The sequence below is a fragment of the Protomyctophum bolini genome (genome assembly GCF_963924005.1).
Source record: "Protomyctophum bolini genome assembly, chromosome: 13".
Taxonomy (NCBI): domain Eukaryota; kingdom Metazoa; phylum Chordata; class Actinopteri; order Myctophiformes; family Myctophidae; genus Protomyctophum; species Protomyctophum bolini.
This window is the reverse complement of record NC_137874.1, coordinates 22969380-22984299: the sequence shown is the minus strand read 5'-3', so window position 1 is coordinate 22984299 and position 14920 is coordinate 22969380. Positions and strand designations below refer to the sequence as shown.

At 43.9% G+C, this 14920-nt stretch overlaps 2 protein-coding genes across 4 annotated transcripts in view; one reads left to right on the top strand and one right to left on the bottom strand.

The window, feature by feature from the left end:
• Nucleotides 1–10076, top strand: part of cyb5d2 (cytochrome b5 domain containing 2) — a 592339-nt gene extending 582263 nt beyond the window's left edge. The window contains exon 5 of the mRNA XM_080780884.1: nucleotides 10020–10076. The gene's annotated coding sequence lies outside the window, so the exon portion shown is untranslated. The remainder of the gene's footprint in view (nucleotides 1–10019) is intronic.
• Nucleotides 1–14920, bottom strand: part of ncam1a (neural cell adhesion molecule 1a) — a 308108-nt gene that overhangs the window by 221524 nt on the left and 71664 nt on the right. The window lies entirely within an intron of this gene.

The following is a 14920-nucleotide window of genomic DNA, read 5'->3' as shown; positions in this document are numbered from 1 at the left end:
ACGAGCCTTCAACTGATAACATGCTATTAGAAGACACAAAATAAACCCTAACATCTGTTGGGACATTTTGTCAGTGGCAAAGTGTGAACTGCTTCCTCCTGATACGATAAAGCACACGAGGGCTGAGTCATCAAGGAAAGCTACTGTATACACTACAGTAAAATACTGTATGAGAGATGACTTAACAGATGAATTGCTTTTGATTTAAAATCCAACTGATTCTGACGGAATTCTCCGTCATTTAATGTACTTTATCGATGTGAAACTGTCTTGCTGAAGATCAACATTCAACACTGACCCTACTCTTTTGGACCGGGGCCACCCAGGGGGACTTTATACATGTACGTGTTCATCCCAGGGCCGGGATTTGGTCATTTTAGGTGCAAGGCCTTTGTTGTTGTACATTTTTGAGGGAATTGATTGATTGATTGATTGAAAACTTTATTGAAAATGAATTCAAAAGGATACAGACACAAGAAAGCCGAGACTAGATTATTATAGATTTTGTCTTATTATTTTTAACCTATTCTAATATAAAAGGTCAGTACATGGATTTAAAAATGTAGGTCATGTTATCAGCCAACCATCTTTTCAATGTGAATTTAAAGTTTTCAAAGGAACTGATCAGCTTGAGGCTGGAAGGCAAGTCATTCCACTGAACTGCTGCCGAATATAAGAAAGATGTTTTTCTGTAAAAATGGCAGGGTTTAAAGTCAGTAGGGCTACCTCTGGTGTAGTGCCTGTGGGTATCACCAACCTTTGAAAAGTAGTCACTGAAATACTTTGATGCTACATTATTTCCAATCCTGTGAACTAGACACATTTTAAATTGGGATACTCTCTCCTCCACTCTAAGCCACCCCAGACTGGTGAAGTGGGCAGGGAGAAGATGAGTTCTAGGATGCAACTACTGTATAAAACAAAGGCCAAATGCCAGAGCAGGAAGGCCATCAAATAAAACAAGATTCCATTGAAGGAATTAATTGAATTTAAGGGCTAAGGAATACTTCAAATGTAATGTTGTAGACTATCTGTAGTGAAATAAATACATGATGTACTCATTGTACTGTATTTACAATTGGATCCATGCTCAGCCGGCACCAATCAATGTCAATGGATTGGTTTAAAGATGGTGACTCAGGGGAGTTGGCCATGCACTTTTTTTTGAGGGGCACAAGGCCAAACTGAGGGGCAGACGATGGCCTCCGTTGCCCTCCTCCCCCTCTCTACACCACAATCTCACAGCGTACTGTAACACACTGTGACCTTGTAGAAGTCTTGCCAAACGTTAGCGTTATTATGACATGTGCCCGGAACAGGGACGTACGCTAGGGTTCATGTGGTTAAAATAATGTTGAATTCATTGACATGAGTTCCGGATCGCAGCTCTGTAATAAAACCGGAGGAAGCCTGACCAGTTATGTATGGTCGAGGCCCTTAATTCCATGTCGTCGGTGTCAGACAGAAACCTCCTATCTCCGTATTTTGTACTTTTTTTTGTACGTTTTTCTGTAAATTAATGCCTTACTTTGTCATACTACAGTGCCACAAATAGCCAATCTACAGTAGGCCTACGAGCTGACATTTTTAGCAATTTGTTTATTTTTTGGGGGGGACATAATAGGTTTCCACCCGCCAGCGACGACGTGTCGAATGAGGCAGCCATCCATTTCCCCACACGTCGGCTGCATGCGTGCTCTCAGGTTCACGTGCTACTTAAGAGGCCCGCATGGAGACATAAATTAAAGGGGTGTTTTTAACCGTAAAGCAGCCCTCTTAAAAAGAGGGAGCGTGTGGTCAAACGCAGCTGCTCGCTCCGTGTAACAAACAGGCTCCAAATGCAGCCTTATATGGAGTGCATTTCCCCTTTTACATGCATAATATGTAGCCATACGCCCTAGAGCCTCTCAGGACATGAAAAGCGACACTTACGACTGCAGATGAATCAATGGAAATCAGATTCGAGGGTAAAACCTACCAATTTCCCCATAGCTCAATGTTACAGTCAGTTACCGTATACTTCTACTCCACTACATCTCAGAGGCAAATATTGTACTTTTACTCCACTACAATTATTTGAACACTGTAGACTTCTAGATTTTGATTATTATTACAAAACATACATTAACCGCTTCAACCCTATATACATACAGGTACATTTTCAATTCCAGACCTTTACTTTTAACAGAGTACATCGCAGTATTGATACCTTTACTTAAGTAAAACATTTGAGTACTTTTTCCCCACCACATTTATAAATCGCCTCTTCTAAGTGTCAAGATAAAAACCTTATATAACCGATAAAGCAATTTCTTAGATGGCTCCTTGTGATTCAGTTATGGCTGCACCATGCACGCAGCTCGGATAGGCTCATCCCCCCCCCCCCCCAGCCAGCCAGCCACTGTTGTTGGCTCAGTTACTAGCAGAGTGCACCGAGAGGTAGTATAGAGCCAATGTGTCTAGCAGCTGCTAGCATATGGAGTCTCTCTCTCTCTCTCTCTCTCTCTCAACGTATGCGAGAGGAGCACACACAAAGAAAGACGCCGGCTGCACACAGCTGTCTAGACAAAAGCAAGCCTCAGACATTGAGAAGAAGAAGAAGAAGAAGGAGAGGGGAGGGAAAAAATATTAAGTTAACCCATTTAGAACTTCTAAATCATGTCCGTTTTCTAAAAACCTACGTTTCTACGTCAGTGGATCTTAAACGTTTTCATGTCAAGGACCCCCAAAATTACGCGTAATTAGCCGCCGACCGTGGCTAATCTACAAGCTCATAGCGCTGTGCCGCACAGATGCGCCCCCCCCCCCCTGTCCTAAATGGGTTAAAACTGCCCCCCCCCGGGTCCCAGGGGGGCCAACACTATACACTCCATGCTCGCTCGGGTTGCAGTAATGGAGAGCAGGGGCCCCGTGGTAAACATGGCAGTCCTTTGGTTGAGTTTACAAAAAAAAAAAAAATGCACACACTGTGAGCTATACATTCAAGTAAATCTTGGACAATGGGCCCGTAAAACCACTGTCAGGGGCGGAATCCACACTCAACCATGGATTGTACCGTGTTATTTATGCTCTAAAGAAAAAATAGCTCTTTCTATATCTCTGCAAGGGGTCTCTTCTTGACCAGAAAAAAATGTAACCGTATACCTTCCACACATGTTTTCTCTTTTGTAGTATTGCTGCATATGGGGGGGGGGGGGGGGGGTAGTGGGGGGGAGGGAGTGTAGATGGAAAAGCAACTGGCATGCACAAAGTTACGCTACCTTTCATGAAAGAGTAAAAAAGTAAAAAAGAAAATATTGAAATGGCTTCTAGGTATGTAGACTGAGTGAGAGTTGTGGAGACTGCAGGAAAACACGATTAGCTGCCTTTGAACGTCCAGTGTCATCTTTACATTATCTGACAGGCTTGCCTACTGTACATACCGATATAGAGTGGGTTTACCACTTCCATATCCATATTTTGGGCATTTTTCCAAATGTCAGATTTTTTACAGACATCTTTGAGACATATTGAAGCTATGCTTTATCTGGAGATCGAGGGCACAGAAAATCCCTATCCATTCATTTTATTGCTCGCCCTGCCCGCCTTTGGGCTTCGGGCAAAGGTTATGTCACAAACTACCTCCATGCACATTGGTGCCCTTTATGTGTCTATGTCACAAACTACCTCCATGCACATTGGTGCCCTTTATGTGTCTATGTCACAAACTACCTCCATGCACATTGGTGCCCTTTATGTGTCTAACTGTGCCAGTTTTGCAGCATTCATGCATTGGGTCCAAATTGGACCGTATTTGCAGTACCAGAGTCGGCCACATGGAAGCGTGTGCTTCGAAAAGCGATCCCAGCCCTGGAGGCTTGAAAGTGATTAGTTGAGAGCTCGTCTATGTGACATTTATCTATGTGAAATAAAGCTTAGTAGCTTACAGTGGTTTTGTAGAGCACACTGAGGCTGGAAGTTGGAACACACTCTGAATGCACTTACAAGTCATCTTCCAGAGGAGTTTCTTACAAAAAATTAATTCATTTTAATGAAGGCAGGCAAGATGAGGAAAGCTCTTTTGGGAGAGTCCCACTTCTCTCATGGCAAGGCAGAAATATTACAAACACGCGCAGATGAACGGATCAATGGGTCGGATATGATTCAATTACAGCTGTGCAATAAGTAGCGTTTGTAAAGATAAATCAACTGACCGGTTCGCTCTTCCAATCAGTAAAAAAAGTTGTTATTTATGAGGGATTTGCCCTCTTCGTTCCACGAGAGGGCAAATCATTTGCTCAGCTAAAAAAAAAAAAAAAGCATTTACACACACTGTATTAGAGAGCATTATACCTCCTGCACATTCCGAGTGGCGCTTACCGTCCCACTAATCAGGCTTAATTAGTTATTTTGCAGAGCCAATGGGGAGATGATAAAGATGTCAGTTGAGGCCGCCGAAAATCATTTTTGTCAGCATTCTACTGTGGCTCTCCTCCCTCTCTCTCTCTGCTACAAAGGCAGATTGTCTGCGAGGGGTGGGCGGGGGGGGGGGTGGCTGAGGGGACTCTGCTCTGCTGGAGTCATTATTATAAGCATTTTATCATGCTATCACACTATCAGCCTGCAACAACTGGGCATGTCCAAGGTCGGAGGCAGCTATATAAAGGTTTCTGTGCTTTGAGTGGCAGAGAGAGGAGAAGTCGTGACTCGTGCATGGTGGGGTTGAAATGTCTCATTTATACTCAGCCGTGTGGCGAAAATAGCAGATTAATGCGACGCGTTGCCAACTTCAATTTCTAGATGGGTTATGGTCGGAGAGTGACATCCTGCACACAACCAAACAACTTCTAGATGGGTTATGGTCGGAGAGTGACATCCTGCACACAACCAAACAATTTCTAGATGGGTTATGGTCGGAGAGTGACATCCTGCACACAACCAAACAATTTCTAGATGGGTTATGGTCGGAGAGTGACATCCTGCACACAACCAAACAATTTCTAGATGGGTTATGGTCGGAGAGTGACATCCTGCACACAACCAAACAACTTCTAGATGGGTTATGGTCGGAGAGTGACATCCTGCACACAAACAAACATAACATGACTCGTCTTTTACTGGATCCCTTCTCTACTAGTCTCCCCCCCCCCCCGTAACATTTTAGCCTAGTTTTTATGTGTTGACAAAATTGTCTTAGTTTCAGTCATCATAGCTTTAGTTTTTATAGTTTGTCAGTGAAAAAAGTAGTAGTAGTGTAAATTGTTTTAATTGACTGAATCAAGTCAACACTGCTACAAAGGGAAGTCTTATTCACTTGTAAAGTCTGAAACCACAGATGGGACTACATTCATGTGCAGATGACCAGGACAAGAAACCATTGCGACTTAAAAATAGACTCAAGTGTATTTGTGGAGCAGACTGGAGGAAATAATCCTGCGGTATCAAGCGGAAAATGATTGAAAGCAAAGCCTTGCCCGTGGTTTGGTTAACATGGGGACATCTCTTTTTTAAATAGGCCTATACTGTGCACAGATGGATAGCTGATATTACCGACCGTTGGCAAATCTGTAATCCTTGCTTGTTGAGCAACAAAACAATCCTTCACACTAGTTTCAGAGATTAGTTATTTTATGTTGACCAAACACAGAAATGCTATAAAATGGCTTAGCAATGACATTCTCCTCTCAACCCATTGACTACCCCCTGGTGGATGAAAGTGGTGGTGCTTGGATGCACCGGATCTGCATCTGTTTTAGTATGACACGTGTTTTATTAGCGTTAATACTAGCGAGCTAAAATGAGGCCATCCTTGCTCTAGAAAATGTGTTCCAATCACGATCACCGGACAATTAGAAAAAAAAAAGCCGAACATCAGCGTTTTGGTCAAAACCATGGAGAGAGCTGTAGATTTTGAGTTATGAGCAACTTTAGTCGGCATGTACTGTAAACAAGAAGTGAACGGCAGTGTGCATGCGCAAAACCGGTCAAGGAGTGCTGAAGAAGGCATGGTCAAGCCAAAAAAAAGAAAAAAAGGATTACAGTGATCCCGTTTTATATCATTAAAAATGAACTCATCTTCAATATTGTCTTCAACAGGCCGGACAAGCCAAAGGCCGTACAGGTATACTATGTTTTCATTCCTGTCTGTCTGTCCGTCGATCCGTGTCTCTGTGTACAAGCAGCCGGCAAGCAGCAGTTATTCAAAGGGTGCCTTAAAAGGCCAAAGATTCTCCCCATCCATGTAGACATCTACAACCCACCCACTGCTCGACTAGATGACCAATTTGGTCCCCACCCCACCAGCTGACTTCACCATCCAATCAGCTTGCTAAAAGGGAGTCCAAGGAGATCCCAAACAAACACCTGGCGTCAGACACAATCAACAAATCCCTGGCACCAACCTCCCAAGGAGACAGTGGTCTACGCTCATTAGATTCAGGACTGGATATGGCACCTGCCACAAATGGGGCAGTAGCCCAAGCCCACTGGGATTGAGGAGAGGAACAAACTATGGAGCACATCATATAAGTTTGTCCTCTCCAAAGACTGGAAGGAGCCGTTAAACTGTAGATACATACAGTAGTAGGAAGACAGGACATGGGCAAAGAGCGACATGCATCATCAAAGGCCGTCGGGGGCATTTTGAGCATATTCTGTCAAAACATCAACCAGGCTAGATAAACAAGGCCTTGTTCATACTCAGGTGTTAACCTGAACTGCATCTACTGACTTTATAGCTATCAAAATATGTCTTACTATGATGCCAAAAGCACAAATTCAGTCTCTTATTGGTGCTTGCTATTTGCAATGCTTTTGTTGAAGGTAAGATGCACACAGCTCCCCATAGAATGGAACACTGGAGCGGCCCTGGCACATATTCAATCTTTAAAATACTATTTTACTTTGGAAGAACATTTTTGGCCTTAGAGCATGCACACCTCCATATGAATTCAGGTGAAGTCACTCACCAAATATAAGCTGCTCTGGGGATTTGTTGTCACCACCAATGCTCAGGTGTGTCTTATTTTTCTCCCCCTCAAGCTGTCATTCATCATCAATGGATATAAACAACAAAATGTCATTCTGAACGGTAGGTCCTGTGCTGTGCTCACTGAAACAAATTGTATTCCCAGGATAGACGTTTTGCCCAGTCCCGAAATGTGTTCGGCATTCAAGCTAAATTTTTCCGCTTTCCAGAGTGGCTCTCTAAAAACAGAACACGTATTCGAATAGAAATATATAATTTAACACAAGGGCCACTTTCTCCCAGTATTAAAAATTGACATCCTATCATGAACAGTGAGTGTGCTCTTGCCCAGCTTGGATTATACCGTGGCTTTTTGGGGGGTGTCCCATTTTTCAAGACCAGGGAGGGTACTGCATGCAAATACATGAATATTATTTCAAATTATCAGATAATATTTAGCCTATAGGACAACAAAGATACAGAAAGTGATTCACCGTTGCAATGTTTGGAATTGTTTCGGTAAGATCTCCACCGAGAAACATACAAAATGCAGAGGCACACTACAGTGGACAGGCTATGGTTTGCATCACTTTTTTTTTCTTTCTGTTTAACAGATCGTCCCATGACAATTATGAACATAATACCCACACAGCCTCAAACAGCGTTCACTGGAAAGACATGTGTAGTGTGTGGCTGAATGCACATGCACAGTTGCACACGCATGGATGGCCACAGCAGCCAGCAATAGACAGTAGACATGTGTTGATTATTAGACACAGGTCATAAGAAATCCATGTACAAATAAACGCATAATTATGTTTAACCCATTCTGGGCCCCTTTTGGTGTTTTACGCATTGTTATACTTTAGCTATTGAAAAATAGAAGATCTACAAGCTCGTAGCTTTTTTTCCAGGGGAGCCGTGACCCACATAACGTAAGCTGTGCAAAAAGTGAATATTATTATTATTATATGGCAGGGCGGGCTTTTGGGAGGGGCTTTTGCTAACATAGCACATCTATAGTGCTAGCATAAGCTTGTAACTCTCTCCTTACTGGCCTACCAGCATACGCACTAAAGCCTCTACAATTAATCCAGAATGGTTGGTCTTTAAACAGCCACAATTCTCACGTCTCCCCCTTCTCAGCTCCCTCCATTGGCTCCCGGTCGCTGCCCGCGAGTACCCAGAGTACAAAACTCTGATGCTGGCATTCAAAGCAACCAAATGTATGGCACCCCCATATCTTGCAAGTCTGATTTGATGTATTACCATGTTTTGTTCTTGCTTACTGTAAGTATAGCTCTGGATTAAAAGCATCTGCTAAATGCCTAAATTGTAAGCTTGTAGATCTGCTATTTTCGCCGGATGTTTGGTCATTAAAACATGCCCAGAATAGGGACATAATGTCTGGTATCTAGTTCTAATGAAATACTACTACTGCGTCATAGCACATTAGCATAACTACACACGTACACACACACACACACACACACACACACACACACACACACACAGTACACAGAATATATATTTGTTTAAGGGTGATGCGTTATGCTCCTGGGCCTGGATTTAATTTGCTCCGGCACCACCTCAATTTCCAGGCAATCTCCCTCTCGGGCTGCACTGTATGAACCACAAATAAAAGGTACTTTGGTCCTGGATATTACACAGTAAGAAGTCTGAGCACACAAATATGCAGAAAGTTTTAAGTGCACTTTTCTTCTCTGTCTCCAAATTTTAAATGTAAAAGTTGAAATGGAGATGAAAATGAGTTTAATTACTCAGTGTAATTTCGAGAATAAATAAAACTTGAATGAATGAGATCACCTGGAGAGAATATCCTTTATGAGCCTCCACACACCACCCTCCACAAAAAATAAAAAATAAAGATTATATTGGCAGGCATACTGAGAGAACAATTGGAAATAACTTTATTTTTGTCCCCGGCCTGTGATTGTCTCTGAGTTGGAAAGGAATGTTTTGCTGCCACTGCGATTCTGGTACTTTTATCTTTCTAGCCAGAGTTTGAGGACACTTGCTATTGGAGGACATTATATATGAGGGAGTGATTTGATGCCATCTGTTCGTTGAGGTTAGCTACATGTGGCTTCAGGATTATTATAATTATGCTACAGAATCCGAGGCATTATCTTTAATAAGCCGAAATCCCGCCATTGGCCCTCTCGTGACAGCTAATTAATAAAATGTATTCCTCTGATATTTAAGTAATTACACAAGGCTGCCTTTGCCAGCAGGAACTCGGTGTCCATAAGGTATGGCAGTGACGCCGCGCTGTCCCCTGAGCTCACACTTATCCGACAGCAGAAGAACTTTCAGAACGTTCATGTAATTAGAGTGCATTTGTTGACAAATCATTAACTTTTTGTTTGCTATGTTGACTGCTTCTTATATAGTAGCTGTCGCACGGGCAGAAACCTCCCACTTCCATATTCTAACTTTTTGTGTTTCTTTCTTAAATGAACACCCTACTTGATCATACTACAGTGTCGCACAAAAGCACCAAAAGTAGCTGTCTGTTACCTTTGCTAATGATGTTTCCACCCGAAGAAGAAGATATGCAGGATTCGAGGCCGAAAACATACAGTATGACTGAAACTTTGTTGGTGTTTTGCAACTTACCAGAGGTACAGTATGTTGCAAAACACCTACAGTAGCATTATGTACATACATGCACTCTGTAGTCTGTATCACAGCGCAAGAGGTTGTGAAGTTGTACTTGTACTGTAGTTTGTGAAAGTTGGGAGTATATCTGGCAGGTATTGTACCCAAAATGTACTACAAGAAGTTGAACTTTAAATCCTAACCAACGAATCAACTTTATTGCATTTCTCGTGTAAACGTAATACTGTTCGGCATTTTCTCTCACTAAGCAGTAGTAAGCACATTAAAGGCAAACTGCTGGGTTTTAGAAAATAGACTTATTGTCCCAGCAAATGACTTCAGTATCTGTCAATAGAATAGCCTGTGTTAACCCATTCTGGGCGGGAACCCCTCTTGGTGTTTTAAAGCATTATGTTGTACTTTAGCTATTGAAAAATAGCAGATCTACAAGCTCATAGCGCCGCGCTACGAGCTTATAGGTCTGCTATTTTTGAAAAATCGTGAAAATGTGCCTCAAATCTTTGAATATATATTATTACAGAGTGAACCTGGGGGGGGGGGGGGTGCATATCACATATCATATTTGGGGTTCTTGACATGAAATATTGAGAACCAGACGGTCTGAAGCATCCATACTTCTGTAAATATAATATAATCTGTATACGCCCAGCCCCATGCTCCTCCATCCAAAAGGACTTTCAGTCTACATTACCATCTCCATAAGACGGACATCAATCACAATGACACATGACATTAATCTATGGATATTTTAAAATGTTAATTACCGGACTATCTACTCTTTCTTTGTCACCAACAACATAATTATGCTAAAGATACACGGCACTGCTTGGTTCATTATCTCAGCAGTGAGCATGAAAGATCCTCTGTATTTCATGAACGGCAGTCGTTTCATGTAACTAAGCGGATCCTCCTCACTTTTTAAACACTTAAGCCCTAGATTCTAGTTCTATTTTGTGCTTGTTTTCAACCTTTTATTTGATAGTTAACAGTGGCGAGAAAAAGGAAAACCCAGAGAGAGAGAGAGAGAGAGAGAGAGAGAGAGAGAGAGAGAGAAAGAAAGAGAGAGATATGTGCAAATGCTCCTGCTGGCTGGGAATTGAACCGGGAACCTATTGCCGTCAGGCATACCCATGTGGTATGCCGCCCCTCCCCCGCAAAAAAGAAAAGTCACATTATGACAATAATGACATGCCTAAAAATGTAGACGCCAGGATGAAAAGCGGTTAAAGGCGTCTGCAGTGCCAAGCGAGGAGGACACTAAAAGCCCAGCCCCAGATTGGTCCTTCCGCCCGCCTCTCTTACTGAAAGCAGACTGATGACACAATGCGGACACACCGCCAGCACTTTCTCTCCCAGTCCCTGCATCCAGGCCACCCACTTATGGGTTAGATAATAGTCAAGAGGGGTTGGCTGCAATGGCGAGAGAGAGACTGCATGAGACTCACAGAGAGAGAGAGAGAGAGAGAGAGAGAGAGAGAGACAGACAGACACAGACAGACGGACGGACGGGCGGACGGACGGAGGGAGAGAGTGCTTCCTTAATGGGTGCAAGCCAATAAACCCATAAATTATGGCAACAGATAGTTTTACAGGAGCAGGTGGTGGAAAAGGCTGGTTAAGTGGCATAGAACCCCTCCCACGGACCAACCCTTAATCAAGTTTTGGTGGGGCACATGGGCCAGGGGATTTGATTAGCCGCAGACACAGGAGATGCTGTGAAGGGAGGGGGCCCTTTGGGCATAAACTCCCCTGCTGCACCATGCGAGTTCACCTCCTCCTCCTCACATGGCTCTGGTCCGCGGCCATAACATGGCAGCTTAGCGCCTTCCAAAAACACAGTGATTTGGACTGGGCGGGCCATATGGCTCCAGCTATCACTGTGAATCCTTGCCAGCCGCACAATCCATATACTCGTCTCCAAAAACACAGGAGGGGGGAAAACGGAACGGTTGACCCTTTTTTTCCCTTTTTTGCATTATATCACTCTCCCGAAGCGTCTTTCCTCTGTTCTTCTCCTCGCTCTCCTTAAGAGCTCTTGAAGGAACACGGTGCGCCGGTTGTCAGGCTTTTTATTTTCAAGGAAAGGGAGAGGCTTTATATCCAGATCTGAGAATATGCTAGTTTCGACTTCAGATGCACTTAAAAGTACACAGTGAAACATATGCAAAGAGGACTGGAGCCATACTGGGGAGTTGGGACGTGCAAAAAAAAGAGAGAGAATGGCACAGCTGTCTCCAATTTGTGTACCACTTTACCAATACCTGCCATGCAAATTAGTTCTGCAGTTTTTCCAAAGTTTCTTGCTCGAATTGAGCTTAAAACTAAAAACAAAAAAACACTTAATCATATGCTTTGTCGCATACCGCGGGCCGTGGTGGAGTGAACACAGCCGATTTACAAGCTCACAATAGATCGTCTATTTTCACCGTTTTGGATTTGGTTTTTATTTAATTTAATTGTTTTGCCTAGAACGACTTGTCCAACACAGGAACATCGTCAAGGTTGAAAGTGCTTAAACAAAGACTTGCGCGGGAGGCGAACGGGAGTGCACAATTAACGTGACGAGCTCGACAAACCCGCTCGCGCGTTGAATCACACACCACGAAGCAGCAGGTTTACAGCTACCCCTTTTTCCCCTTGACAAGCAGTCCAAGCAATCAGCATGCCGCCGCGTGTACGTGTGGGCCAGCTGTCACCCTTGGAAATCACTCCAGCTATAAACAACTCAACACACCAACTTTAACGGGGAACAGAGACGGAGGAAGCTGATGAGTGTTTTGATGAGGATGGCGGGGGGTGTGTTGCTGGGAAACAGATGGCGATGCGAGGGGGAAACCTTCCCCTCTCTCCTAGATTTCGCTTATCCGTTCTAAACTGTTTTGCTCCTCTCCCTCGTTGTAAGGAGCCGTGTGTAGCATACAGAAAAGCTGAGCCAAACCCTTCTTTGACGGTCTTCACAGTGGCAGAGTGCCATGTTTAGTTGTTTGGTTGGCGGTGTGTCCCCGTGACCGGGGCCAGCTAATGCCGGGCCAGCTTTCAGTCTGTCAAGCCCGCTGACAGCTGCTTTCCATTAGCCTGATATTAGCTCCCCCGCACAATTAAAGCCTTCAGCCGAGCCTGGTAAAAAGTGGTCCTCCGATGGCATGTCGAGCCGCTACGGCTGGGTCTTGACAACCGATCTGGACCCGCGTTGGCAAATTCACTCAGACTTAGAGTCAACAAATAAATGGGAAAGGAAGCCTTCGTTTTTTTTCCTTGTGCCGCTCAAACGCTATACGGCTGTGCTACCACGATGTGCCACAACAAACATTATTGGATTGGACTGCAGTTTCAGTATAGCATACAAATCAATACACACATTTTCACGGCCTGAATCAGTTTCTGACGTGGACGTGCAGTCAGAATGGGAGAAAACAAAGTCAGCCTCCCCGGGGCTGACGCTGCCCCTATGGCGAGCCATTGTCTCTCATATTTATCTTGACCACAGACCAGAGCATATGAAATCCAGACACTGCTCACGAGTTCACCAGAGCAGTAATCTTATTTAGGAGGATGAGACAGAGTTCAATTTTATTTGTCTGGGACGTAAACAGCTCTGGGGTGACTCACGATGTCAAGACTGTAGAAAGGGCTGAGGACTTTTTGTTCCTCTCTCGTGGAGACCCCTATAGAGAGAGGAACATTGGCTCCTATTAGTGCAATGACAGCCAAGGTGCCAGGTATATTTAATGTGGTCAAATGTAATGCTTTGTGGTACAGCATTCGGTGACTGCATCATGTGCATCTTGCACATCTGGTGTCCCGATTTTGGGCAAGATACAGTACAGTATAGGTGAAGAACGCCACAACACAAGATACAGTACAGTATAGGTGACTAGTGTTTACCCATGAAAACTTCGACATGTAGTCGACATGTAGTCATTACTGACGTGATTGGCTGCTTCTAGCCAATGGGACGACAAGCAACGGCAATGCTGCCTCTAGCCAATGGGAAGGCAAATATCCCTGTCAGCAAAGCAGCCTGCAGACAGACAGTGCACTACAGTTATTTGACACGTTTGCAATGTTCGCACGTCCCTTGATATCACTTCAAAACAACCACGGCTGAAACAGACAGTGATTTGTGTCGAGTCTCCGTGTATCACCGCTGCACTGCGGGGACGGGCCAGCGCTACTAGCAGCCTGTACAGCCGGCAAGAGAGCTATTAGTGTTGTATAATTATTTGCGACAGAGAAACATACACGTTACTAAAATAATAACAATAATGGGGGGGAAAAATGGGAAAAAAGGGGACAATGGAGACGGTGCCTCATTATTACTATGTCATCATTCCTTGTTTACTAATTGTTTCAAAATAGTTTCTTAGACCTATTCCAAAAAGGTAAAAATCCAAAATAGATAAACGAGCAGATCTACAAGCTCACACAACACATCTAAAGCTTTTAGCTCAGCTTTTCCGCCCGCTTTCATTTCCAAAACGATAAAGTCTAAAACAGGGCTCAAGTGGCTAATCGATAAAATCAAAGAGTGCTTTGGAGAGAGTTTGACGTAACGTCGGGGCTTCCGTGCGGAGCGCAACGCAGGACGGTCGGCGGCCTATACTGTATACCGTTTCTGCACTTGTGCATCTCCTGTCTCTGTTCCACATAATGACATGTTCTTTAAATAGCCCCTGAGATGAAAGCCTCTGCTGCGCTGCTCCAGTCAAATCCTCCACTCAGCCCACATTTCATCTGACCTCTTTTAGCTAAATGAACTCTCCCTCCTTATTGCTGCATGCCCTATATCTAAAATGCAAGGCTGTAATTGTGGTCGCTCGGGGGGTAATTTCGAGGGCTGCGTGCTCGTGTTCCATTTCTTTTTTTCTTTTTTAAAGGGGGGTGGGAGGTGACAGTGAGAGTGCGGTTGGCTTTGAACCCTGGGCTTGGTGCTACTACAAGTCACTGGACATGTGGGGGGGGGGGGGGGGGATGCTGGAGGATGCCGCGGGGTCTTTGCGTGTTTGACCTCCACTCTGGGGTCCCAAACCGCATGGTACCCCATGGGCGGGGCGTGCCAATCAGAAAGGGCTTCTTAAGCTTGTAAGTTATCTGGATGTTATTACCGACTGGTGCCACTGAAAGGGCGTGGCTGGGAGTGTGGCGTGTGTGTGTGTGTGTGTGTGTGTGTGTGGTTGTATTACTATACTTATACTTACTATACTCTAAATTTGGGGTGCATGTAAAAAAAATACGAAAAAATGTATAATAATGTATACAATGTTATTAAATGAACGTCCTAAAATACAGATGTCCTACTCCTCGCAAGTATAGCAATACAAACAAGTATGT